General features: G+C 39.3%; 1 long non-coding RNA gene across 1 annotated transcript; it reads right to left on the bottom strand.

Moving 5' to 3' along the window:
• Nucleotides 1-9,073: 9,073 nt before the first annotated feature.
• LOC120519561 lies at nt 9,074-26,222 on the bottom strand. The gene is made up of 2 exons (XR_005631574.1): nt 26,157-26,222; nt 9,074-9,257 (listed from the first exon to the last, which is right to left on the bottom strand). It is a non-coding gene; the product is annotated as an uncharacterized LOC120519561 (long non-coding RNA).
• Nucleotides 26,223-26,990: the final 768 nt, after the last annotated feature.

Below are 26,990 nucleotides of genomic sequence, written 5' to 3'. Positions count from 1 at the left end.
TACTATCCTGAATAATGACTCTCACCACCCCAAATTAAGGTCTTGGCTAAACAGAGAAGCGCATTTAGTAAAAGACTGAGACGACTGCATTGCTCCAAGAAACACCATGTGAGGATGTTCCATTAGGCTCTACAATTCATACCATCTTGACCCAAGGTGATATTGTTCCCTGTGAGCAGAATGGTAACATCAGCAACAGCAATATTTATTTATATAGCACATTTTCATAGCTCAAAGTATTTTACAAGAAGACAAAAAGAAAGTTAAATGAAATGAAAAACAAATAATGTTAGGCGATAATATTAAAGAATTTGTACCAAAGACAAAAGGTAAGGTCTGATGGTGGGGAAAACAGAAAAAACAAACAAAAAAAAATCTCCAGTTAAGCTAAAAGAAAAAAATAACATCTGTAGGGGTTCCAAGGCCTAAAAGACTGGCCAGTCCACACTGTGGGCATTCTACCTAACATAAATGTTCGTAAATCAGTCCTCTTTGTTTTCAGGCTTCATTTGATGCTGGTCATGTGGACAACAGAGACCCCATCTTCAATTCATCAACACAGAGTGCCACATGGTGCCATGATCAGGTGGTGGGGGCACAGATCGCCACCACAGAAGAACCGGGAAAAACAGTCTATAAGCATGTGCAATTCAAATCATTTTACACTTAGTAAAAATGTGTTAATAATTTTTGTTATTGTTAATCTGTGGTGGGCTGGCGCCCTGCCCAGGGTTTGTTTCCTGCCTTGCGCTCTGTGTTGGCTGGGATTGGCTCCAGCAGACCCCCCGTGACCCTGTAGTAAGGATATAGCAGATTGGATAATGGATGGATGGATGTTATTGTTTATAATTTTTGTTATATGTATACTTGTGCCTATTATGTCTGCGTGCTGTAGCCATGCAATTTCCTTGGGGATTAATAAAATATCTATCTATCTATCTATCTATCTATCTATCTATCTATCTATCTATCTATCTATCTATCTATCTATCTATCGTATAGTGCCTATCTATCTATCTATCTATCTATCTATCTATCTATCTATCTATCTATCTATCGTATAGTGCCTATCTATCTATCTATCTATCTATCTATCTATCTATCTATCTATCGTATAGTGCCTGTCTATCTATCTATCTATCTATCTATCTATCTATCTATCTATATAGTGCCTGTCTATCTATCTATCTATCTATCTACAACCCCAATTCCAATGAAGTTGGGGTGTTGTGTAAAACGTAAATAAAAACAGAATGCAATAATTTCGAATCCTTTTCAGCCTATATTCAATTGAATACACTACGAAGACAAGATATCTAATGTTCAAACTGATAAACTGTATTGTTGTTTTGCAAATCTTCACTCATTTTGAATTTGATGCCTGCAACACGTTCCAAAAGGTGGGACAGGGGCAGCAAAAGACTGGGAAAGTTGAGGAATGTTCAAAAAACACCTGTTTTGAACATTCCACAGGTGAACAGGATATTTGGAAACAGGTGTTTGTCATGATTGGGTATAAAAGGAGCATCCCCAAAAGTCTCAGTCGTTCACAAGCAAGGATGGGGCGAGGTTCACCACTTTGTGAACAACTGTGTAGGCAAATAGTCCAGCAGTTTCAGAACAACGTTTCTCAACGTACAATTGCAAGGAATCTAGGGATTTCATCATCTACTGTCCATAATATCATCAAAAGATTCAGAGAATCTGGAGAAATCTCTGCACGTAAGCAGCAAGGCCAAATACCAACACTGGATGCCCGTGACCTTTGATCCCTCAGGCGGCACTGCATTAAAAACCGACATCGTTCTGTAAAGGATATTACCACGTGGGCTCAGGAATACTTCAGAAAACCATTGTCAGTTAACACAGTTCGTCGCTACATCTACAAGTGCAAGTTAAAACTCTACCACGCAGAAAGCCATATATCAACAACACCCAGAAATGCTGCCAGCTTCTCTGGGTCCGAGCTCATCTGAGATGGACTGACGCAAAGTAGAAAAGTGTGCTGTGGTCTGATGAGTCCACATTTCAAATTGTTTTTGGAAATCATGGACGTCGTGTCCTCCAGGCCAAAGAGGAAAAGGACCATCCGGATTGTTATCAGCGCCAAAGTTCAAAAGCCAGCATCTGTGATGGTATGGGGGTGTGTTAGTGCCCATGGCATGGGTAACTTGCACATCTGTGAAGGCACCATTAATGCTGAAAGGTACATGAAGGTTTTGGAGCAACATATGCTGCCATCCAAGCGAAGTCTTTTTCAGGGACGTCCCTGCTTATTTCAGCAGGACAATGCGGAAACCACATTCTGCATGTGTTACAACAGCGTGGCTTCGTAGTAAAAGAGTCGGTACAAGACTGGCCTGCCTGCAGTCCGGACCTGTCTCCCATTGAAAATGTGTGGCGCATTACGAAGTGCAAAATACGACAACAGAGACCCCGAACTGTCGAGCAACTGAAGTTGTACATCAAGCAAGAATGGGAAAGAATTCCACCTACACAGCTTCAACAATTAGTGTCCTCAGTTCCCAAACGCTTATTGAGTGTTGTTAAAAGGAAAGGCGATATGACACAGTGATAAACATGCCCCGTCCCAGCTTTTTTGGAACGTGTTGAAGGCATCAAATTCAAAATGAGTGAAGATTTGCAAAACAACAATAAAGTTTATCAGTTTGAACATCAGATATCTTGTCTTTGTAGTGTATTCAATTGAATATATGTTGAAAAGGATTTATAAATCATTGTATTCTGTTTTTATTTACGTTTTACACAACGTCCCAACTTCATTGGAATTGGGGTCGTATTTTAAAGACTGAATTAAAATGAGAATGTTACAAGTCACTAAGACTTGCTATGCTACTTTTTAAATAATAAATGAAGAAAGATTAAAGGAGTTGAATCTTTTCAGTTTAATCAAGCAAATGCTAAAAGGTGACATGATTGAAATATTTAAAATGGTTAAAGGAAATTGGTACAGTGGATCCAGGTTATTACTTTAAAATGAGGTCAGCAAGAAGACAGGATAGAAACTGGTTAAAGGTAAATTTTGTTCAAATGTTAACATGTTTTTCTACACATAAATCTATAAACATATGGAATAAGTTACCAGGTCGACAGCAGTACCTAAGGGACCTTCAAAACCCAACTCAATGTTATTTTAGAGAAATTGGATGAAAGGGGTTGACAGGCTTTATTGGGATGAACTGGCTGGATTTGCTACAAATATTCCAGTGTTCTTACTCAAACCATCCATTACCAAGAAAACTTAAAGGAATATTCCCCACAAAAATATATATTTTTTAAATGTTTTTACTATTTACATTTTTAGCTTATGCCTTTTAATCAGAGCAACTTACAGCCCCTGAGATACAACTGGTTAGATTTCTTTTTGTTTTTCCACCCAGTTGGTGTGACTTGCTCAGGGCACAGTGTCAGTAGTAGGATTTGAACTCACAACCTCAGGGTTTGAAGTCTAAAGTCTTAACCACTATACCATGCATTGCTGACAAAGAGATTCCCATCTGATGTGTTCCTTTTTCTCAGTTCTTTTAAGAAGTCCAAATATCTACACATTTACTGAAAAACACTATAAAGTCTCAAACTATTAAAGTTCTTAAGAAAATTAGGAAATAAAAAGTTTTGCTTCCCTGTTTTTAGTAATATGCTAAACCCTTTAGACTATTCTTTGTTCACTTTAAGAAGACCACACTGTACTAGCTGGAGATTTGAGGGTCATTAAGGTTTTAAGGCCCACCCAAGGGCAGCTCTGACCTTCCTGAACTGCTGAAGGTGTGCACTTGACTGGTTTACTTTGTCGTTTTAAATTGCTTGTATACAGTGGATGTGATCGAACCCATGGCCATTTCATTTTGAGTCCAACACTTCAGTCTGTAAGAAAACTGATTTGCTAAATGATTACAGAACATGTTGACGTTCTTTGGAACACATAGAATATTTAATATGATCTTTGTCTTCTTTAAACACCGCATTTTTAATGAAAATAGCACTCCATATGGCAAACGAATTCCCTTTTGAATGGGTTGGTGTTTGCCATATCTGAACTTAGACCAATGAAATTATAATGAGACGAAGTTAGTGGTAGTTTTATTGCTGAGCTTTATTAAGTGTCTTTTAAATATAAGACTTTAATATCTGACACATGATAGGTGTTGAATGTAACACTTCTAGTAACTCACGCTTTTAATTTTTGCTGTAAATATGGTAGTTTTGTTAAAGTGTGATAACTTCAAAGTGAGGCCTATTGCTATTTTTAGGTACTTTTACTTCTTATTTTTAAATGAGAATATTTGTTCTTGAAAAATAGCCAAATAAATCTGAGAATGTGAAAGAAGTTCTGAAAAATACCAGAAAAGTGTGGTTGCATAATTGCTCCTGTCTGAGGACATTTCCAGTAAAGTCTTTACTGCTCTTCTCATAAACTGCAATGTAAGATGTGGGCCATGCAGAAAAAAGAAAACAATTATCACTCAATAAAACAATCACTTCTGTCAATAAAGATGCAAATAACGAACTGCATTCCACTGAATTACTTCACATTCGTAGCGAGAATGTATTCATAGATGGAGCAAAAATAGCTTATGATATTCCGTTTTTACATTATGGAAGACGAGCAAAGTCTATCATGTTACTCTTATGATTCCTGAATATTTGCCATATTTTGAATGTTTGCTTTGAGTGTCTCTTCTGTGTTGTTTTCCATTTTGTGTTTTTGGATCACTGAATTAAATTTTTGTATTTATTATCCACTTTGAGTTAGTTTTATGTTAGTTGCAATTACTTTGCATCTTTACTCTCACAGTTTTCAGTTCTTCTTGTCATGACACAGTTGCTATAAAGTCCCATGTATGATATCACAAGTGCAACGCTATAAAAACCAGCGTATTCAGAATTAACAGCATCTGATATAAAAAGTAAAACCTTTGTGTGTGTGCGTTTCTTAGCTCTTTAGTTTTCCCAGTTTTCTGACTTTAGTTTCTGAATTTCAGACTACAATTCTAAGGTTGAAGTTTAGTTTTGATGATAAATAGGACTGTCTTTTCCTGACAGATTTCTGGCTTGCTCTGAATGTTTTCTCTCTTCGTTACCTCCATTATTTCTTTTTGCCTTTCCCCATCCAAGACATAACAGTAATGATTTTTAGGAATATGCTTCTAATTGATTTAGATTGTTTGCATCTGTTTTTGTGTTATTGATTTTGTTTTGGTATTGTTATTTTTGTGATGTCACTATTCTGCAGGTTTGATTTATTGTGAATACCACTGTTTTGTATGGGGTTGTCTTGGTGCCAACCCTTTGTGATTCTGGTTTATGTGAAACTCAACCGAACCAACTGGAGATTGAAACAAAGTAACTAACCATCTGATTTGGAAAAAAAGAAATATATTATGAGTGTGAAAAAGCATTAAAACTCTATGTTTAAACGATCTGAATTTGTGAAAAAATAGTTTAGTGCTCAGTAATTTTAATAGGATTCTGATTTTGACTTTGGTTCCATTTCAGATTCAACTTTTGCCTAACTCTTTGGTACTCAATGATCGTTTTTGCCTTTGTTAAAAGATTATTATTTTTTGTCATCCTTTTAACCTCTGATGTTTAATGTTGCTGTTTCTGTTACAAAAATTCCCTACTCCTTATAATTACAAGTTATCCTGGAGGAGCTGGACTGTGCAACCTGAACCAGCTGCAGGTACGGCCTTATGCTACCAGTAGTGACAAGGACACTAGCAAAATGCAAAACTAGAGAAGAATCAGTCAAGGAAGGTAAGGAGAAAGCAATTGTCTGTGGCCACCACCTGCAAAACCGTTCCCTTTTTGGGGGGTGTCTTGGTGCTTCCTCTCCAGTGCCCCTGTTGTTCCTTTCATTTGCACCAAAGCAGGTGAAGTTGATTCGTAATTGCTTATCCTTCCTAACTGCTTAATTGACTTGGTGTTAGTCTGCGATGACTAAGTGTTCCCTTGAGTTTTTTTGAGCAGTATATTGACATTATATATTAGAATTTTTTTTATGTATACAAACCACACGGCATTGAGTGTCCTCTCGTCCTCCTTCTTGCTCGTTCCAGCTCACCTCAGAGAACAGAGGCTGAACTCGTTTCACATGAGCTGACTCAGGAGCATAACGGGACTCACTTGGCAAGACAGGGTTTCTATCACAACAGTACTAAAAAGAAGCAGCACCATCGCTGTCTTTACACTGCTCAAGCCAGTTGGAATATGCCAGCCACATGACAGATGTATGAATGCCAAAAGACCTCATCCTCAGTGAGCTGGTGACAGGGAAAACGGTAGTAAGAAGACCAAAGCAGCATTGATGTCTTCAAGTCAGATCTCAAGAGTCTTGCCATCAACGCCAGCACTTGACAATCTTTTGCTTCTGACTGAAATGCCGGAAGGTTGTGATTGATGGCAGAGATGTTTGTTTCTCTTGGAAAAGAGGTAGAACTGCCACAGTTTGACAAAACTGAAGAAATCTGTGAATAATGACATTTTGTTTCTGTGTGTTGGAACGTAATGATAACTGTCTTAGAATGTGTTTGTAAAAGTGTTGGCCTGTTTTATTAAATTAAACACTATATGTGTTTGTTTTGTTTCAGATAGATGAATTGGCTGATCCAGACATCATACACCTGCTTGTTGTTGTCCTTCTCTGTGTGCAAGGCGTCACATTCAAAACTCACAAAGTTGCTGCGGTTGTGACACTGCATTTGGAGTATCCTAAAAAACTCACCTGCACTTGCACCTTCATCCAAGTCACGCCATGCGTTTGGATGATGAGAAACCTGAAAACCTTGCCTTCTCCATATCAAAAATGACCTTGCTATTAGGGAGTAATCTCACTGTATTATTATGTAAGGTCCTATGGTGGCCCTGTTTTCCACTTTATACTATTTATTGTGTAGACCTTAATACAGTCTCATATACACTTAGCACTATATGATCAGGTACTTTAGCACTTCCTCTTCCTTTCTACATCTCTATATCTCTACATCTGTGTAATAAAAAAGGGGATATGGAGTTTAGAGCAGAGAGCTGTGTTATAGGGGTTGGAGACGGTGGCACTGACCAGAAAGCAGGAGACAGAGCTGGAGGTGGCAGAGTTAAAGATGCTAAGATTTGCATTGGGTGTGACGAGGATGGACAGGATTAGAAATGAGGACATTAGAGGGTCAGCTCAAGTTGGACGGTTGGGAGACAAAGTCAGAGAGGTGAGATTGTGCTGGTTTGGACATGTGCAGAGGAGAGATGCTGGGTATATTGGGAGAAGGATGCTAAGGATAGAGCTGCCAAGTAAGAGGCCTAAGAGAAGGTTTATGGATGTGGTGAGAGAGGACATGCAGGTGATGGGTGTAACAGAACAAGATATAGAGGACAGAAAGATATGGAAGAAGATGATCCACTGTGGCGACTCCCAACGAGAGCAGCTGAAAGAAGAAGAAGTGTGTCGTTGATGACATTCAGGATGAAACAACCTTCATAGTGTGCACATTGACAAAGCTATAATCAACAGCATGGAAACAATTTAACAACAACAATTTATTTTTTGATATCGCCCCAGCCTGGACACTCAAAGAAGACAAGAAAAAAACCTTGTAGGAAAAAAAATGGAAGAAATGGAAGGGCAATTCAGAGAGAGAGAGAGACCCCCTTCCAGGTAGGTAGTTGTACAAGGGGTGTCAAAAAATGGGGTAAATAACCACACGCAAAACAGCAGCAGCAATAAAGGAGTTACTATGGGCAAGATACATCCCGACAGCATACTGATACGACTAATACAACATAATTACATTAATTATATTATTATAGTAACTAGGGGGTTAGCCGTCTGCTCCCTTAAGCTGACCAACCAAAAACCCCCAAGCCCGGCCTACGCTTATGCACCAGCCACTTTGCTTCTCTGCCGCTCGCGTTGTGAAGAGGGGGGCTGAACGCACCCCAAGGAGACACGGTTGCTCTTCCAAAACCCCCTCTTAAACGGTGATACAATGGGAAACACAGTTTTTTTTTTTTTACCTCCTCTTTGCTCGATCAGCTGCTGGCTTGCTGCTGTGCTGTGCTGTGTGATCTGCATCTTGCTTGGTGCTTCGAACATTTAAAAGCCTGTACAGCAGATGTCCTACTCTTTGTCTTTTATTTCTGGCCCAGGGCATGGTTAAATCTCTTGGCACAAAGTCTCGTCTCGTGGGAGGCGAGTTCTTGATATTTTTTAGTTTATAATTTAAAAACAGAATAAGAATCTAAAAATCTAACATCACATTAAAGTTCAATAATTCTGAAAAGAATGATACCAAACATATATATGTAGGTTTTAAAATACGCCCGATTTAAAGCATGACAAAAAAACGTGCCATTAAATCGTTGCACTTTTAGGCTTAGGATTTTATATATAGAGTGTAGTTTAAGCTTATCTTTCAGAAGTATGCACACTTGGCCGTTATGACTGAAAAGATCTTAACTGCATCCTCTAATTCAATTTTCTTAACCAGTAGATACTTTATGGAAATTATAGCCAGTCCATTAAGATGGTATTTTGTTATTGTTCTTTTAAATTGATTTTAGCTTTGAAAGCTGTGTTCTCCCGAGGTCCCCTTTGTGTTTTGGGATGCCTGCTTTTAACCATCTCCTTGTTTTGTATTCAGTCAGTTTTGCTCATTTTAATATGCTGCGCTTCGCTGTCGATTGACAATCTCTCAATTTGGTGAACAGGACTGAAGCCAGTGCCACAAGGTCAGTGGCAGGCAGTCAGAGTTGGAACCAACACGCTCCCTGGCCATTCAGCATGATTAGGGCGGTGTGCTTGGCCATTTGCATGTAATTTCTTTTGTTGAAAAATATTTTTTGTTGATACGTTTCTTTGGGATTTCATTTTTCTACTTATCAATTCTTCACTGCTTATCTAAAAGTGTAACCTCTGTATTAAATATCCAAAAAATGTCGGCTTTTGTATATTTTGGAACAGACATTAGGAATTTTTATTTAAAAGAGAAAAAGCCTTTCGAAGCATACCAACTTGCCTGAGACATGATAAAACCATTAACATGAAAAAAAATCTACTGCATCCACTTTAACATGTTTTTTATTCATAATTCAAATACAATTGGGTTACATATTTGAAGAGATAAGTGGACTGTTTTGTACTGTTTACTTAATGCTGAACATTGTTGCATCTGGATTTTCTTTTTAAACTGCATCACCTTGAAAATGCTGAGTCCTGAAGTCTTGAAAATCTTCAGGTATTGTGTCTAAAAACAAAAAATAAAATATATGAGTATTTTTCTCATGTTGCTTCACTATTTTTTGCATGTAGAAAACAAACAAAGCGACCAATTAAAAAACTGATTCCAGAAACAGAATTTAAAAAATATTACAACTTCAATTATTAAACACCTCTGGCAGTCTCTTTTCAAAAAATTAAGAAACACAGACACTGGAGGATTTGAATAAACACCGTTTTCTTGGCTGAAACCAGTTTCCTGTTGATTTACACTGAACCAGGAAATAGCAAAAATCCCAGGAGCACATGGATCTGTCCATCCAGGAATGAACATATAAATGTTTGCTGTGTTTTAATGCCAATTGATGTCTGAATGTTGTTGTCCTTCAGATGCATTTATTCATGGCAACAGTCTGCAAATGTTTGTTTTTATCAGGATAACACTCCATGCCAAATGACTGGAAAAGTCCTGGAATGATTCCAGGAACATAACAATGAATCTATTTTCAATTAGTGTTGTCACAATAAGGGTGTTTTAAATTAGTCGCTTTTTTATACTATTTTAACCTATCATTTCATTCTTAGTATAATTGTATGAATCCTTAACCATTTCTATTTTTTTTTAATTTTTTGTAATTTTGCTTTTCTTTAAGTTTAATTTTGAAAGAACCATTAGAGCTTAGTTTTTATTTGAGCATAAGGATTGTAGAAACCCTGATACACCCATGAATGACTCCGTGGGGCTCTTTTTCCTCCAGCCACCTATGTAGAGAAGTTGTCTTCTGAAGGTGTTATAAGATGCGTGTCACTCTGGTTAGAGTAGTGTCCTTTTGGTTCAAAGGCAGAGCATTGCAAACTTTGGATCAGCACCTTATAAAGACAGCTAATTCACGCCGCCTTTAGACATTTAATAAACACTCTCAGATTGTGTTTCAGTCAACTGAAGAGACCAGATGGCAGCTTTCTGCTGTTGTCATTACATTTTTCATTTAAGTTGCATTGCAGCATTATTGGAATTTGGTTTTGGCCTATTTATGGTTATAGTGAATATAATAGCTTAAAGTAATATACTATACACTGTCATGCATACATGCCTGAGGATCACCATCCAGACACTTGCCAGGTACGTGAGGGGTCTCTGCTGTTAACTGCCTTTTCATTTTCGTCCTCCACCAACTGAGGGCAACTGGAGTATTGTGTGCATTTCTTGTCACCATAGCACAAAAAAGACATAGCAGTACATGAAGCTGTGCAGAGGAAAGCAATCAAGTGCACTCCAGAACTACAGGACACGTCACACTCTGACAGACTGAGAGAATTAAACCTGTTCAGTCTCGAGCAGAGGAGACTACGTTTCCTGAATTCCTCAAAGGCATTGATAAAGCAGATTCAGCAACATTCTTTTGGCTTAAGTGTAACTTACATACTTGAGGACATCAATGGAAATTAAGAGGAAGTGCATTCCGGGTTTTAAGGCAGGAAGCACATCTTTAAACAAAGAGTTGTGGGAATCTGGAACAAACTACTGAGACATGGAGTTGAAACAGAAACCTTGACCACCTTTAAGAAGGATCTGGATGAGATATCGGGACAACTTAGCTATTAGCTAGAGAAACAGGCTTGAGGAGCTGAATGGTCTCCTCTCATTTGTCAAATTTCTTATGTTTCTTATGTAACTGACTCTGCTCCTTCCGGTCCTAGGGCTTCAAAAGATGAACACCAGGAAGGAGGCATCACTTATCATAGAGACAAGTCTGATGAACCAACAGCAGAGGCGATTTAATAAGAAGCCACCCTTTTATGTACTGATTATTTTTTGTTATTATTTTGTTTATGCCACCAAGCATTATTTTTGTTTAAAAACTGCAAGTAAACAGGGAAGGCTGTGTTGACAACCCAGAAAACTCCACAGTTTTTGACCTTCTCTCATTCACACAACCACAACATGAAGTAAAATTATTACTGAATATTGCTGTGTCTTACAACATACAGATTATTTTTATTGTTGTCATTTGTTTGAGTACCAGAGATTGCATCAGGTAATGTCAGTTGTGCAATGGTCTAAAGGTTAGTGTCCTTGACATCTCTGTATCCAAGTTTGTGAATATTCATAATTAAATCCTTGTGTGCTGATGTGGTTGTTTTCATAAAAGACATTTGATTTTTCAACATCTGGCTGATTTTCGCAACTTTGATTTTGAATTAAGGTTTGATTGTCTATTGAGTTTATAACAGGTTACATTGGTCTCAGAACACTGAGGAATTATATAAAAAAAGGAAAGGGGGCTCTTTTTACTTAGGAGACTGCATTCCTTTAATGTGGAAAGTGACATCCTTCACATCTTCTATAATTCTGTGATGGCCAGTGCAATTTTCTGTGCTGTGTTGAGTTGCGCTGGTGACATCACTTTAAGAGAGGCTCACTGAATCAACAAGCTAATTAAAAGAGCAGGCTCAGTTACAGGACACACTCTGGACGCCTTGGAGGTCGCAGCAAAAGACAGAATTAAAACAAAACTGAGTGCCATTATAAACAATGCAGCACATCCTCTCTCTGACACACAAACAGTGAGAACTTTCAGCCAAGGAATTACTCAATAGAAGTGTGTTCAAGAATTGCTATGGTGGCTCCTTTATACCAACAGCAATACACCTGAATAAGGCCTCATTGGGACTGAGACAGCTAAGTTAGAATTTCTTCTTTCTTTTTAATTTTCTGGTGTGTGTTCAGTCCATGCTGTGTGCGTGTGTTTATTTATTCATCTATCCTTTAATTAAAATTAAAGTCTATCTGTCTATCTATCTATCTATCTATCTATCTATCTATCTATCTATCTATCTATCTATCTATCTATCTATCTATCCTGAATATACTAAAATTAAAGTCAATCTATCTATCTATCTATCTATCTATCTATCCTGAATATACTAAAATTAAAGTCTATCTATCTATCTATCTATCTATCTATCTATATATCTATTATCTATCTATCTATCTATCTATCTCCTTCCTGTTCTTGCTGTCGCTGTGCATGCTGGGTGGTTTGTCTCGAGTGTGAGCGAGTGGAACTGGTGGTGGACGCTGAGGGTGAGTGTGGTGATTCTTTTTCTTCTAATTTTCTAGTTTCTTATTTCTATCTTTTTTTGGTGAAAACAGCTACACTTGTTTTTGTACTGAGTGGCTTAGGCCACGGCAGCCAATGGCTGCTAATCTTGAGCGTTTGAGCCGCCGCCATGGGATTAAACTTATATCGGAGGAGTTTGTTCCTTTAGAGGCGGGGGTTTGGCGGTAGGCGAAGTGGTCGGATGTGACAATATTAAGTCAGCTTCACGAATGAGCGGGAATATCGTGGTTTTTTTGAGCTCTGTGGATTTAGTTCCGACAGTGGTTGAGAAGGGGTGCACTACATCAAAAATCGGGGGTCTTTTGGACAATTCTTCGGTTGCCAGTGGTGGATACTTTGGTTACCTAAAGACAGCTATTAAATAACCCAGGACCTCGCCTGTGGATATAAGTGTATTTTGTCTCCCTCCACCTTTGGGGCTTTTTGCAGAATTCCCAAAAAAGGCGTTCAAAATTTTTGATGGTCCCTTGATACAACGCAATACACCTTGGAATGAAGGAAGGACAAGGTTTAGTTAAATTTTCTTGCTTTCTTCCTTCAACGGGGTTGTTCGACAGCGGCCATGGATTGAATTATTCATCTTCTTTAAAACAAAAAATTAAAAGTTTATCTGTCTCATTTTAAAAAATCAACTTTACATCATTTTTTTAAACCTTCTACACTTCAATTTTCTTTAAATAAAAAATTAAAATCTCCAATTTCCCTTCTATGCCCTTTTCTACAACCCTGCTTTTCCTGCTACAACTCTAAAATTTATTAATCATTTCTTATTCATGGAATATACAAATAAGGAAAATAATTGACGGGAATTACACCTGGAAATGCAAAGTTAAGGGCAAAACCTCACCCACCAAATTTTCGGGGTCTCATCGGGTCAAATCCATCTCTCGTTCTATCACATTGGGAACCCAATACAAAATTAGTCAATCTTTTCTGGTCTGTTAACTATTGAGACTAATTTTACCTTGAATTTTTAGGGGTCTTATCTCACACATCCGGTGCACTGTACGATTTGTTACACCTGCACTAGGTCACAACACATCACCTTTTGGAGCAAGCTTCCTCAAGGATTAACCCCAGAGGTCATCTACCCCTTTCATATAACCTCATGATTTTTATTATTGTTAATTTTCCTTTTTATCATTAATGTCTTCTCAGAGCCCCCCCTTTTGGTCGAAATTCTTTCATCATTTATTATCTGTAATCCGACCTTTAAAAATTAAAGTATAAAACTGGGTCTAATTAATCTGTCTGTTGTTTGTGTTGTTACAAACCAACCGGAAAATAAGAATTAATTAATTTTATTTCCAAAAAACTGTCTATAAGCCGCGTTACGGGATAATTGTTGTTGTATTTTAGAAAATTTGGTATATTAGTGATTTTAAATTTTTTTAGTCCACAAATTTTTGGAAAGTTTAGGAAATGATCTAATTAATTCTTTGTGTATCTGATTAATTTCAATTTGTCTTTGACTTGTTTTCATTCCTTTTTTAATTTGAAAATTAAAATTAAGTTATTGAGGTGGAAACTTTTGTAAAATTAAAGCAATATGATTTAAATTTTTGGGAACTATTACTTAAAAAATTAAATGTGTTTTTTGTAAACTAATTTTGATTTTATTGTTTTTTTTTATTTTTTCCTGTTTATTTAGAAATTTTTTAAAATAAAATCATCTATCTATCTATCTATCCTGGCAACTATACAAAAAAAGTTCAAAATCTATCTATCTATCTATCTATCTATCTATCTATCTATCTATCTATCTATCTATCTATCTATCTATCTATCTATCTATCTATCTATCTATCTATCTAGTGCCATTCTTATCTATCTATCTATCTATCTATATCTATTTTTACTTCCTTCCGTTTCATTGCAGTGCATGTTGGGTGGTTGATCTGGCGGAGTGCTGGTGGTGGGCTCTGAGTCTGGTGAGTGAAGTGTTTTGTTTAATTTTTTTCCCCTTTCCCTTTTTCATTTCTTGGTGAATTGTTTGAAAGTTTTTCCTTTTTCTTTGTGTGAAGTGGCATCTGGCCACAGCAGCCATAATGGCTGCAATTTAGAAACGATTAATTCGCCATGGGATAAAACTTCTTGTGTGATGTTTTCCCTTAGAAAGTGCGGTGTTGGCGGTAGGCATGATGGTTGTGAGAACATTAAGTCCGCCTCACAATAAAACGGCAATCGCTATTTTTGGGGTTCTGTCGATCAGGTGCAAAACAATTGTAGAAAGGGTGTAGTGATCGATGGCTCGTTCGTCAGGTTCTCGTTGGCGGCGCCAGCCCGTAAACGGATTCGTTTCCCCATTTTGAGGAATGAGACTATAAAAAAAGGGATTGGTACGTCCGGTCGTTTGGTTTCAAAAATCCGTTTATATTCCTTTGGGGTGCAAGTGGGAGTTAAAACATGTTAATGTCTTTTAGGAGACAAGTTTACGGTGCTCAACAAAATGGATGAAAGTTTAAATGTTGCTATGAGGTTTTTAAGATTGATGGTTTCGATTATGTGATTTTTCTGAGTTCGGATGAAATGAAATGTTTTGGGTGTGGAAGTGAGGGGCATTTGTTAAAATTGCCCAGTGAAAGAACAAACCCGTGTTCGTGATACCTCATGCCCACTAATGCGATTTACAAGATCAGCCTTTACTGCTAATGGTAAAGAAAACACAAGACACCAGAGGAAGGCGGCCCGAGGAGAGTGTAAATGTTTCTGAACCTTAAATAAGGGAGATGGGGTTGCTTGATGAAATGCACAGACCAGCATCGATGGGGACATCGGATGAAAATGCACAGAAGATTCTGCTACAGCACGGGGAAGTGTGGGGAGGTTGCGAAATGGAGGAAGGCGGGATAGCACCTGAGCCATACGATGGGTTTAAACGGCCTGCTAAAAAAAAACAAGCTGGGAGGGGGGGAAGGGAAACCCGGGAACGCGGTAATTTTAACGCTTGTGCTGCTGAGGGAGGCAGGGTCCTGCAGCCCCACTGGTTACGCTGGGGGCGGAGTCGGCCCTAGCTGAGGGCAGACAGTGAAAGCGGCTGGGCTGAGTGGGGGAGCGGGGGAGGCGGAGGGAAATGCGGATAGTTCAACTGTGTCTGACCACAAGAATGAAAAGGTAGAGGGGATACAGTGCTAAAGTATCAGAACATTTGTGAGCAAAAGGGCAGAAGGGGTGTAGATGGACCGATTACTTTCCTGATGTCAACTTTTCTTCTTCAATAAAAGCCTAAGAAAAAAAATCCTCTTCTTCTTGTTCACTGATAAAACTTCTAGACAAAAAGAATCTGTCAACAGACTGAAGAAACAGTTCAAACTAAAAAAAGCAGTAATGGAGGGGCAACTGCACCATTTCCAGATCCTGTATATTCTGGGATCTGTGGTTTATTTTGACTTTTTTTATATTTTCATTTAACATGGCTTGCTTAATGTAGGAAGCTTAAATATTAATGTGGAAGAAGTAATAATAAGAGGCTAGCTTTGTTTGAATTCATAAAGCAAAAAAGATTTAAAAAGTTACCTTTGTACAGGAAACCCATATAGACACCCAAATCAATGGGATTGGGTAGGGTTTGGGAAAAGGAGACATTTATTACAGAAACGGTACAAATATTAGTGCTGGGTAGCCATTCTGTTTTCTAAGAATGTTCACGTAGTTCTTTGTGATGTTGAAGAAATAGTGAAGGGCAGGCTGCTCAAAGTCGCGCGTCAAACTTCCAGGCAGTTTTTTTACTTTTATTAATGTATACGAACGATGGAATGAGAAAATCGCTTTTTAAGAAGTTGGGGGGTGTGCTGACACAATGTTGCAAAATGAAGTCCCGTTCTAGGTGGGGATTTTAACTACCTTGATACTCAAAAGACAGAAAAAACGGGCTGGAGCCCACTCAGCCCGGGAATTAGAGAGAGTTGTGAGCGAGATGGGACTGGAAGATGTGTGGCGAAATAAAAATGGGGGCACCAGACAATATACATGGGGGAGGATGAATGGGGGGATTATTTCAATGGCGAGGCTTGATCGTCTTTATTGTTTCAAGCACCATATTGGTTTATTTAAAAACGGTTACATTACCCCTGCAGGGTTCACAGATCACAGTTTGGTGTCTTGTTCTGTGATCCTAACTGATTATAAGCCCGTAGGGGCCTACTGGCATTTTTCGCTCCTCCTTCAAGACCAAAGTTTTAAGACTTATTTAAATTTTTTGGGCAAGTTGGAGACTCATGAAGAAGAGTTTACCAGTTTACAACAGGGGGTGGGAGGTTGGGAAGACCCACATTCGTTTATTAGTCAGGAGTACACCAGAAATGTCACTAAGTCACTACAGTCTGAAATGGCAATGTTAGAAACTGAAATCATTCAGATTCAGCAGTTTCTACAGCAGGGTCCGAAAGTCAATTGTTGGAAACTCTTGGGGTTAAAAAAAGGGCCTTGCCCACTTGTGGAAACAAGGGCTGGGGGCTCTAGTGAGGCCGATTCCAACAGATAACTGACATGGATGCACCAACCCAGTATTTTTTTGGACTTGAGAAAAAGAACTCTCAACATAAGGTCTTACATTGCATAAGACGGATAACGGTGAGGGCTCAGGACCCTGGTGAGATAAAGTGGTCCGGAGGTTTTTTGAGACTCTTTTGCAACAGAGGAAGGTGAGGCTGAGGAACAGCAGACCTTCTGAAGGATTACCGCATCTTAGTGATGCAGACTCAGACTGGAAGGAGTTGTGCTTAGGAGGAGCTCACTGCCTGAAAAGGGTTTAATAATGGAAAAGTCAGGCATTGATGGTATTCCAGTGGAATTTTTAAAAGACTTCGGGATATTATTGGTCCTGATGTATTGGGGGTATTCTCTATAGTATTAAAATGGGTGTGTTACCTCAGAGTTGCCAGAGCGGTAATAACACTACTGTAAAAAGGGGGACCTACAAAATCTCAAAACTGGCGGCTGTGTCCCTCCTTTGTGCTGATTACAAAATCCTGTCAAAGGCTAGCTAACAGATTGGGAAATGTTTTAGCTCAGGTGGTGCATCCTGATCAGAGCTATTGTGTCCCTCATAGAATGATTTTTAATAATATTTTTTTTAATTGAGATATTTTTGCAGTATCCAAACTCTTTAACTTTCCCAATTGGTCTTTTTCTTTGATCAAGAAGGCCTTTGACAGGGTCAGGCATTCGTATTTATGGGAAGTCATGCAGGCTTTTGGGTTTGGGGACCGTTTTGTTAAATATATTCAGCTTTAATAGTGACATTTCTGGTGTAGTTAAGGTCCCAAAAGGTGGTTTTTGCGAACCTTTGATGTCAGAAGAGGAGTCAGGCAGGGGTGCCTTTTTCTGGAATGCTCACGTGTTGGGCCCTTTGGGAAACCTTTTCTGTTAACTGAGAGGGTGTTGACTGGTCTATCAATTCCATGTTGCACTCGAGCCTGTTGGTTTCAGCATCGCTGATGACATCATCATCGTATTAAAATCAGGAGGACGTTGACATTTTGCTTCAATGCCAGAGATCTTTTGAAATTGTTTCATCAGCTAAAAATAAACTGGGGGAAAAAGCGTTTCTATCTTACTGGGCAACTGGACTGGTTTAAAACCACCACAACTGGTTGGTGACCTGCAGTGGTCCTCTGAAGGATTGTTATATTTAGGAGTGTTTCTTGGGGATGAACACTTCATACGAAAGAACTGGGATGGAGTGCGAGAAGGTGAAGGATCGGCTTGCTCGGTGGGGTGGATTCTACCTCAGTTATCTAGGGGGAGGATGCTCATTTAACAACCTCATAGCCTCAGGACTGTGGCATAAATGCATTTTTTTAGAGCCTCCTGCAAGCTGCTTCAAAATATTCAAGAAGTTTTAATCAACTTTTTTGGGGTGGCCTGCATTGGCTTGGGAGAAGTGTCCTGTTTCAGCCACTGGATGAAGGTGGGCAAGGCATTATAGATGTGTTAGGAGAGTTGCTGCATTTCGGCTACAGACTTTAAAATTGTTGTATCCTTTAGGACCAACCGTGGATGGTTTGGGTACACGTTTCTTTGACCACATTGAAAAACCCGAAATTTGGAAAAACTCTGTTCTTGCCAGGTGAATAAATTGATATGTCGGACATGGACTTTTTTAAGAGTCTTTTAGAGCCTGGCAGATGGTGACAATTAAAGGGGGTGAGGGGCAGCCTGTCATTGTTCTGGGTTTTGGAAGAGCCATTGTTAATAATCACGAATACAGTAGTTCATGGGACTGTCTCAAACTTTCATTAATCATCTTAAAATGGGTGTGCCAAACTAAAACATATTATTGACTGAAAAGTTTTGTTGGAAGAGCATAAATATGCAAAACCAAATTGGAGTGCGGTCAGTGAAGTGGTGCAGACCAAAGCCATGAAGGCTTACTGTCAGCTGAGAGATCGGCACTCCTGAGGAGACATGTTCAATGAGCGGACTCATCCACCTGAGGATCCCCGATTTTACAACACTTTTTTGGGATCTCCCGGGGTGACTGGACTACGGCGGAGCCAACAAATTCTTCGTTGGGAGGCTGATGGACCTGTCTTTGCCAACAGCTACAGGGGAAACAATTGTGACTGGCTGTGCGTAAGTTGAACATCGAGACTCCCTGAGGCGGTAACAGACACTCCATGGAGGAGAAAAATGGACTGTACAGAATTCTCAGAGCCAGCCTGGAGGTGCTATACAACACCATTGACCAGTAGGGTGGGTGATTTACAGTGGAGGGTCTTACATGGGATCTAGCTGTGAACTCCTTCTTGTCAATTATACCGGGTGTCTGACGGTTGTTGTTTCTGTGGGGGAAAAAGAGCCGTGTTTCACTGCTTTATGTTTTGTCAAGGCTTGAGTCTTTTTTTTAATTTAATAGAGGGGTTGTTGGGGATTGGAAATGGGTGTACACTAGTTGGGCTTTCTGTTTGGTTTTTAAAACTAAAAAACAAGATTAATGTGAATTTGGAAACTTTTATGGGCAAAATAAATTAGCTATTTGGAAAACGAGAAAGCACAAAATTGAAGGGAATGGTTTACAAGATCCCATTGTGTTTTTAAAATACTGTGCATTAGTCGCATTTTTATTGATTTTAATTTTTTCAAATCCACAAAAGAATATGGACAAGTTTAAAACAATATGGTGTGTGAATAGTGTACTGTGTGACTGTGATAATGAGGAACTCGGTTTTTTTTAGGGGGTTTGGTTCAATTGTGTTTTCAAAAAAAAAAAAAAGGGAAAATGTAAATATATTTATAATAATGTGTAAGTTGTATATTTGATGTTTTGTCAATTTTTAAAATTTTTTTTAAAAAAAAAAAAAAATTATCTTTTTCTATCTATCCTATCTATCTATCTATCTTTTATCTATCTATCTATCTATCATAACTATACTAAAATTAAAGTCAATCATCTCTATCTATCTATCTATCCATTCACTATCTATCTATCTATCTATCTATCTACTATCTAAATTTAACATTATCTATCTATCTTCCTTATCTATCTTCCAAACTATCTATCTTCCCATCTATCTATCTATCATCCTGGCCAACGACTACTAAAATTAAAGTCAAACTATCTATCTATCTATCTATCTATCTATCCTGAATATACTAAAATTAAAATCTATCTATCTATCTAATCATCATCTATCTATCCTTCATCTATCCTATCTTCATCTATCTTTTTCTATCCTTATCTATCTATCCATCAATCATCCAATACCATCCATCACTTTTACCACACCTATCATGCTACTAAAATTAAAGTCTATCTATCTATCTATTTTCTGCTTCCTTCCTGTTTGCTGTCCAGGGGTTGTTGGGAGTTTGTGTTGGTGCGGGTGGCGGTTGGGGGTGTGAGGTGGATCCTGAGGTATGTGTTGTTTTGTTTAAACTTTAAATCAATATTCTTTTCTTTTCTAATTTTCTTACTTTTCTTTCTAAGTGTTGGTGGAAAAGTTTTAAAAGTACTATTGTGTGGCTTAGGCCACGGCAGCCCTATGGCTGCAGGTTTGAAATGTTGACTCGCCGCATGGCGTTAAAATTAATGTCGGAGGATTTTATTCCTCTAGAGAGTGGAGTATAGCGTGGAGAAGTTATGGATGTGAAAACATTAAATCACAGGTCTCGGATGAATGGATCCATAGTTTTATTTTTAAGTTCTGTTGATTTGGTGTACGCTTGTCGAAAAAAGTCGGTTGATGGTGTTTTGTACAGGTGTATCGCTGGCGGCTCCGGCCGTAAAGTTATTTTGTCGAATGTCGCCATTTTAAGAAAGCGTACTTGAAGAGTTGAGCGTCACGGTGCCTAGTATCAAGACCCGATATATTCCCTTGGAAAAGCTCCTGCAATAAAAACGTATTGTAAGTTTGAAGGCAGGTGTATATGGTGCTTAACCAGATGGATGTGGATCTTAACATTACTATGCGGTTTAGGCTTAGCAGGTCCGATTACGTTATTTTACTTCTGGCGAGATGAAATGTTTGGCGTGTGGCAGTGGGGGGCATTTAATTAAACAGTGCCCAAAAGGGAATCGAAAAGTGGAACATAAAGGGGAGAGATGAGCAAAGGTGTACAGCAGGCTGGACCCTCCTCAGCCCTAGAAAGTGCAGCGCAGGGGGTGTCCTCAGTGCCCGTGAGATCAGCCAGTGAGGGGCTTCTGTTGTGCGCTGGGAACAAGGCGGCGAGTGTTGATGAGACTGTGAATAGTGAGGAGGCAGTGGGGTCACAGTAGAACTACCTGCTGTTGAGAATGACAGTGTTTGGGGATCAATCGAAATGGAAGAAATTAAAGATCCTGAAAACAATGGACGGTTTTAAGCGACCGCTCAAAAGCGCCATTATATGACTTGAAGGAGGTTCTCTGAAAAGCGAGTAGCGTCGGCGGAATGCCTTTTGCTGACGAGAGAGCAGTGCTGCCGCCTTTCCCGTCACTGGAGCAGCTTTGCAGTTTTAGCAGCTATCAGCGGGGGAAAGGGCGCCATGGGTAGCTGAGTGAAAGTGAGGAAGAGGAAGGCAGTTTTTCTGATTCATCCAGGGTTTGTCTGAAGCACAAGATCTAAAAGACAGGGGTTACAGTGCCCAGAGTATAAAAAGTTTTTATTAGAGACCGCTGGAAAGAGTCGATGAGCCCAATTCTTTCCCAACATTGATCTGTTTGTCTCTTCAGTTGCAGTTTAAGAAAATGTCCGTCTTGTCAGCAATGTTCACCTCACAAGAGCTGGTGAGATTAAAGAACATACTAAGTAAACTGAAGAAAGTCAAAATGAATAGTCAAAATGAATTAGAATTGTAGTATTCACCCCTTTCTGAACTGGGGTCTTCTCGTGAATTGTTATTTTATATCATCTTTGATTATGGCCAGTATAAAATTGGGACATAAATATCAATGGGGTAGAAATACTGGCAAGAGATGGGCTCTTTTGAGTTTTAAAACAGAAAAATCTGGATGTCATTTTCTTACAAAAAACTCACATTGATAAGGAAAACCAGTGGGGTGGAGCGGGACTGGGTGGTGGGATATTTTACAGTAATGGGTCCAATGTCAGTGCGGGGTGGCTGTGCTGTTGACAAATAATATCAATCGCGGACATCTGTGGGTGGATAACATACTGGAGGGGAGATTATTGAGAGTGAAGGCACAGATCCAGGGGAAGGTTTTTAACTTCATAAATGTCTACACTCCGAATGATGGAAATGACAGAGTACAATTTTTTAAGAAAGTTGAAGATCTTTTAGAGCAGTGCAGTTCGGAAGAACTCGTGGTGTTGGGAGGCGATTTTAACTGTACCATCGACTCACCATTAGATAGAAAAAAGCAGGATTGAGCCTCATCCTCGCTCTGCCCAAGGCTGCTGAGAATACTGAGGGAATGGAGATGGTGGATGTATGGAGGAGGAAGAATGGGAGAGCAGGCAATACACGTGGGGAGAGTAAGTGGTGGGGAGGTGTCACTGGCCAGACTGGACCGCTTTACACATTCAAGCATCACCTTGGACTGTTCAAATCGAGCTCCATCACACCCCACTGGGCTGTCAGATCACAGTTTACTAACCTGCAGTGTGCTGCACAGCCTACACACCTAAAAGTGCTATTAGCACTTCAATTCTGACTTACTTCAAGATCAAATTTCAAAAAATATTCAGGTTTTTGGAATACATGGAAACTTAAAAAAGGGGTTCATCAGCTCTGCAACAATGGTGGGATTTAGGGAAGGTGCAGATTCGAGGGTTGTGTCAGCAATACACTAGAAATGTCACTAAATGTTTAAAATCTGAGATGGCTGAATTAGAAGCTGAGGTCACAGAGATCAGAGGCTTCTCGATTTGGGCCAACCACAAAGCTTAGAGAGCCTCAAAGATAAAAGAGGGTCTGGCCCAGCTGTTGGACACCAGAGTTAAAGGGGCTCTGGTGAGATCAAGATTTAAAGACCTAAATGAAATGGATGCACCAACAAGTATTTTTAATCTTGAAAGAAAGAACTCACAAAGTAAAGTTTTATATTGTTTTGGGAGCAGATGGGACAGAGAAACAGCAGCCAGTGGAATCAGGGAGATGGTGAGGAATTCTATAAGACTTTGTATGCTGCAGAGCGGCTCAAGATGACAAGGACTGCCATCAGTTGGTACAGAATCTTCTCAGCTTCCTAAAGGAGATGTCCAAAACCTGGAAGCAGCTATAACTTTATCAGAACTTTCTGATGCTTTGAGGGGCTTAATGTGGGCAAGGTTCCGGTATTGCGGGATCCCAGTTGAATTTTATAAAGAATTTTGGGATCTCATTGGTCCAGACTTACTGGAAGTGTTCACAGAGAGCATCAGGACGGGTGTCTTACCCCAGAGCTGTCAGATAGCAGTAATAACCCTCCTTCCTAAAAAGGGAGATTTGAGTGAAATTCGAAACTGGCGGCCTGTGTCACTACTGTGCGCAGACTATAAGAGGGATTTTCTAAAGGGTGGCCAACAGACTCCGGACTGTCCTGACTAAAGTGGTGCATCCAGATCAGAGCTACTGTGTCCCTGACAGAACTATTTTAATAATATTTTTTTAATTCGGGATATTTTGGCTTCCTCAGAGTTTCTTAATTTCAAAGTTGGCTTGCTCTCCTTAGATCAAGAGAAAGCATTTGATCGGGTCAGTCATTCCTACTTATGGGGTGTGATGGGGCTTTTGGTTTTGTGGAGAAATTTATTAAAAATATTCAGTTACTCTATAGTGACATTTCTAGTGTAGTGAAAGTCAATGGTGGCTTGTGTGCACCTTTCACAGTTCAAAGAGGAGTTTGTCAGGGCTGCTCTCTTTCTGGAATGCTGTACGCACTGGCATTGGAGCCATTTTTAAAGGAGTTGCGAAGAGTGCTGAGTGGATTGTCAATCCCAGAATATACAGTGGAGCCATTTAAAGTTACGGCTTATCGGATGACCTTGTGGTTCTCGTCAAGAATCAGGAGGATGTGGATAAGCTGACAGCTTGTCAAAGGTTTATGAAAATGTCATCAGCAAAAATAAACTGGGCCCCAAAGCAGTGCTCTGCTAGTGGGAGACTGGGCGGATTGAGGGCCACCCAGCTTGAGGGCATCTGCAGTGGAGCACTGGAGGATTATTATACCTAGGAGTCTACCTTGGCAATGGACACTTTGTAAGTAAGAACTGGGAGGGATTACTACAAAGGTTCAAGATCGACTGGCAAAGGGCTGGATCCTCCCCCGATGTCCTATAGGGCAGGATGCTGGTTGTTAATAACTTGGTGCCCTCCAGCCTGTGGCACAAGTGCATCTGTTTGGAGCCCCCATCACAGCTGATCAAGCAGGTACAGGAGGCTATTGTGAACTTTTGGGGACGGTATGCACTGGCTGAGGGCAGGTGTGCTGTACTTACCACTGGAGGAAGCGGTCAGGACTTATGGATGTTGGGAGTGGTGGCTGCTTTCCGTCTACAGACAATACAAAAACTGTTATATTCACAGGAGCAGCACCCATGGACTTTGTTAGCTCGGTTCTTTCTTGACCAGGTTGGACAGATGAGACTGGGGAAGAACATAGTGCTGTGTGAAGTGGACAAGATCAACACCTCACAGTTACCGGCCTTTTTTAAAAGGTTTATTAAGTGCTTGGTCTCTACTGAAGGTCCTAAAGGGGTTGTAAAGTAGCTTCTTTGTTTTGGGTACTGGAGGAACCCTGCTATTTAATCCTCATGTCAGCTGCTCTTGGGAATTACAACATTTTGCTCTTAATTTTACACAGTGCCATATTACTAAACTTCGTCACTTAATTGATTGGGACAGATTTGGTTGGAAGGACACAACAACAATAGCAGAGGAGACAGGAGTGCCACTTTTTGCGATTATTAGGAAAATTCTTGAATAGACTGAGAACATCATTGATCAGGAACTATGTAACACAAATAGAAGACCTGTTTGTTACAAAGATTTGCCCTTCCCGTGACTGTGATTTTCCTGCACCCTTTTTGGTGTCCCCGGCATGTGAGTGGACTGACAGGAAAACTAATGGCTCACTGTCCATAAGTAACCTGCTGGACTTACCACTGCAGTGTGTGACAGGAAAACAACTCTACAGAATGTGTGTGACTGTCAACCATCAAACTCAGCTGAAGGCGCATCCTGATACACCATGGAGAGAGAAACTCGCTGTTCTAGAGGGAGCAGAGCCGGCCTGGAGGTCGCTGTACGAGCCACCATTGGCTCATCGGTGGGAGATCTGCAGTGGAGGCTGTTGCATAGCATTTTAGCGGTGAACTCCTTTTAGCAATAATTAGTCCTGGGGTTACTGATACTTGTCCCTTTTTGTGATGAAACTGTGTTTCATTGTTTTATGTTTTGTATGAGGTCAGCCTCTTTTTCACCGATCATCGAAATCTGACCATTAGATTGGGTTTTGTTTATACGAGGTGGGCTTCTTATTTGGGTGGAAGGCAACAAAAACGAACAATGAATAACGTGAACCTGGTGAACTTCATCATAGGTCAAGCAAAACTAACAATATGGAAAACCACGCAAAATAAGATCAGTGGGGCTGGGCTTCAGGATACCATTGGGTTCTTCAAACAGTTATGTAAAAGTAGAATCTTAGTTGATTTTAAATTTTATAAATGTACAAAAGAATTTGGAAAGGTTTAGAGATATATGGTGTGTAAATAGTGTGCTATGTGAATGTGAAGAACGACGAGTTACACTTGATGGTATAATATCTCCACACTTATGCTTAATTAGAGGTGGTAGGACAGCTTGGTTTGGAAATGTTTTCTTCATTTGTTAAATTGAATAAGATTATTTTTATTTTTTCTGTATTTATGTGTTCTTTTTTGTCTGTTGGGTGGTGTTATATACTGTTTTTTTAACAATTATATCAATAAACGTTGTTTTTAAAAATAAAAAAAAATAAATATCTATCTATCCTGAATATACTAAAATTAAAGTCTATCTATCTATCTATCTATCTATCTATCTATCTATCTATCTATCTATCTATCTATCTATCTATCTATCTATTTTCTATCATTATCTATCTATCTATATCTATCTATCTAGCCACGTTCAAGTTTGTGGACCAACATAAGCTGTCAGTTGACCTTCTTTGGTAGGTTGAATCAGCACGTCACAATCCTTGATCTTTTAGAGACTTCTTTATGAAGCAGTTCATTACCTGATAAAATGACCACTTAGTGTGTGTACAGACATCTTTATGCAAGGCAGCTATTATGGATCCTTTGGCAGAAAGATTAAACCAAAGGCAGAACAGGGTCTTCTGGTAAAGTCACAGGGTCTTCTTAAAATAGTCATAAAGCTATTTATTAACTTACCATTACAGCGATACTTCAGATTTGACCATATGATGTTTTCTTGGGAGAAACAAAACACACCTAGCCCACCCGCATTGTGTGTCAATTGTTACTCAGAATCAGCCACAAGCTCTGTGCCTTCATAAAATCGAGCTCTGTTGAAATAAAGCATACATTTTTTCTCATACTGAGTGCAGCATATCAAACACATCTCCCTCAGTATTCATATTCATTTTCATTCACCTTTCTATTGTCTAGTGATAAGAGTTCCATATACACATTTCCTGCACGGGTAAAGTGTACATCTGTGTGAAATTTTAAAATGATTTCAGATGAGGGTTGAATTCTAGTTTGGTATGTGTACTTGATTGTATGTAATGTTATTTTCTTTGTTGTATAAGTTAGACTTGATCATATGGAATGTTATTTTCTGCAAGTAAAATTAATAATACAAAAATAAAAAGATAGAGTATTCATTGTTCACATGTGTTTTAGTGTGGACAACCAGCATTATTCTTGGAAAGTAAACAATGAGCACTTGTGCATTTTATCCACTTGAAGCCACATGGCTTTCAGTCCTGTTCTATACTGCGTCTTCCTACTCTTAACAACACATCTTAAGCTCCCATAAAATCTGAACTGAGTTTACTTTATTTTCTAAAATAAGAAGTGTTTATATTTAAAGACATATTATTTATGTGCAGAATGTACATTTAAATATAAAGTCATCATTAGTTTATCATTTAGCGGATGTCCTATGGGTGGAGCCGGCCGGGACACCAGGAGGCGAGAGGAGGGCGTGCCCCCTCCAGACCTCGGGGGGTCGTCCTGGTTTCTGGAGGCCTGGGGGGGGGC

The sequence above is a fragment of the Polypterus senegalus genome, unplaced genomic scaffold, assembly GCF_016835505.1.
Source record: "Polypterus senegalus isolate Bchr_013 unplaced genomic scaffold, ASM1683550v1 scaffold_4611, whole genome shotgun sequence".
In the NCBI taxonomy this organism is placed as follows: domain Eukaryota; kingdom Metazoa; phylum Chordata; class Cladistia; order Polypteriformes; family Polypteridae; genus Polypterus; species Polypterus senegalus.
This window is presented reverse-complemented; position numbering and strand designations above follow the sequence as displayed.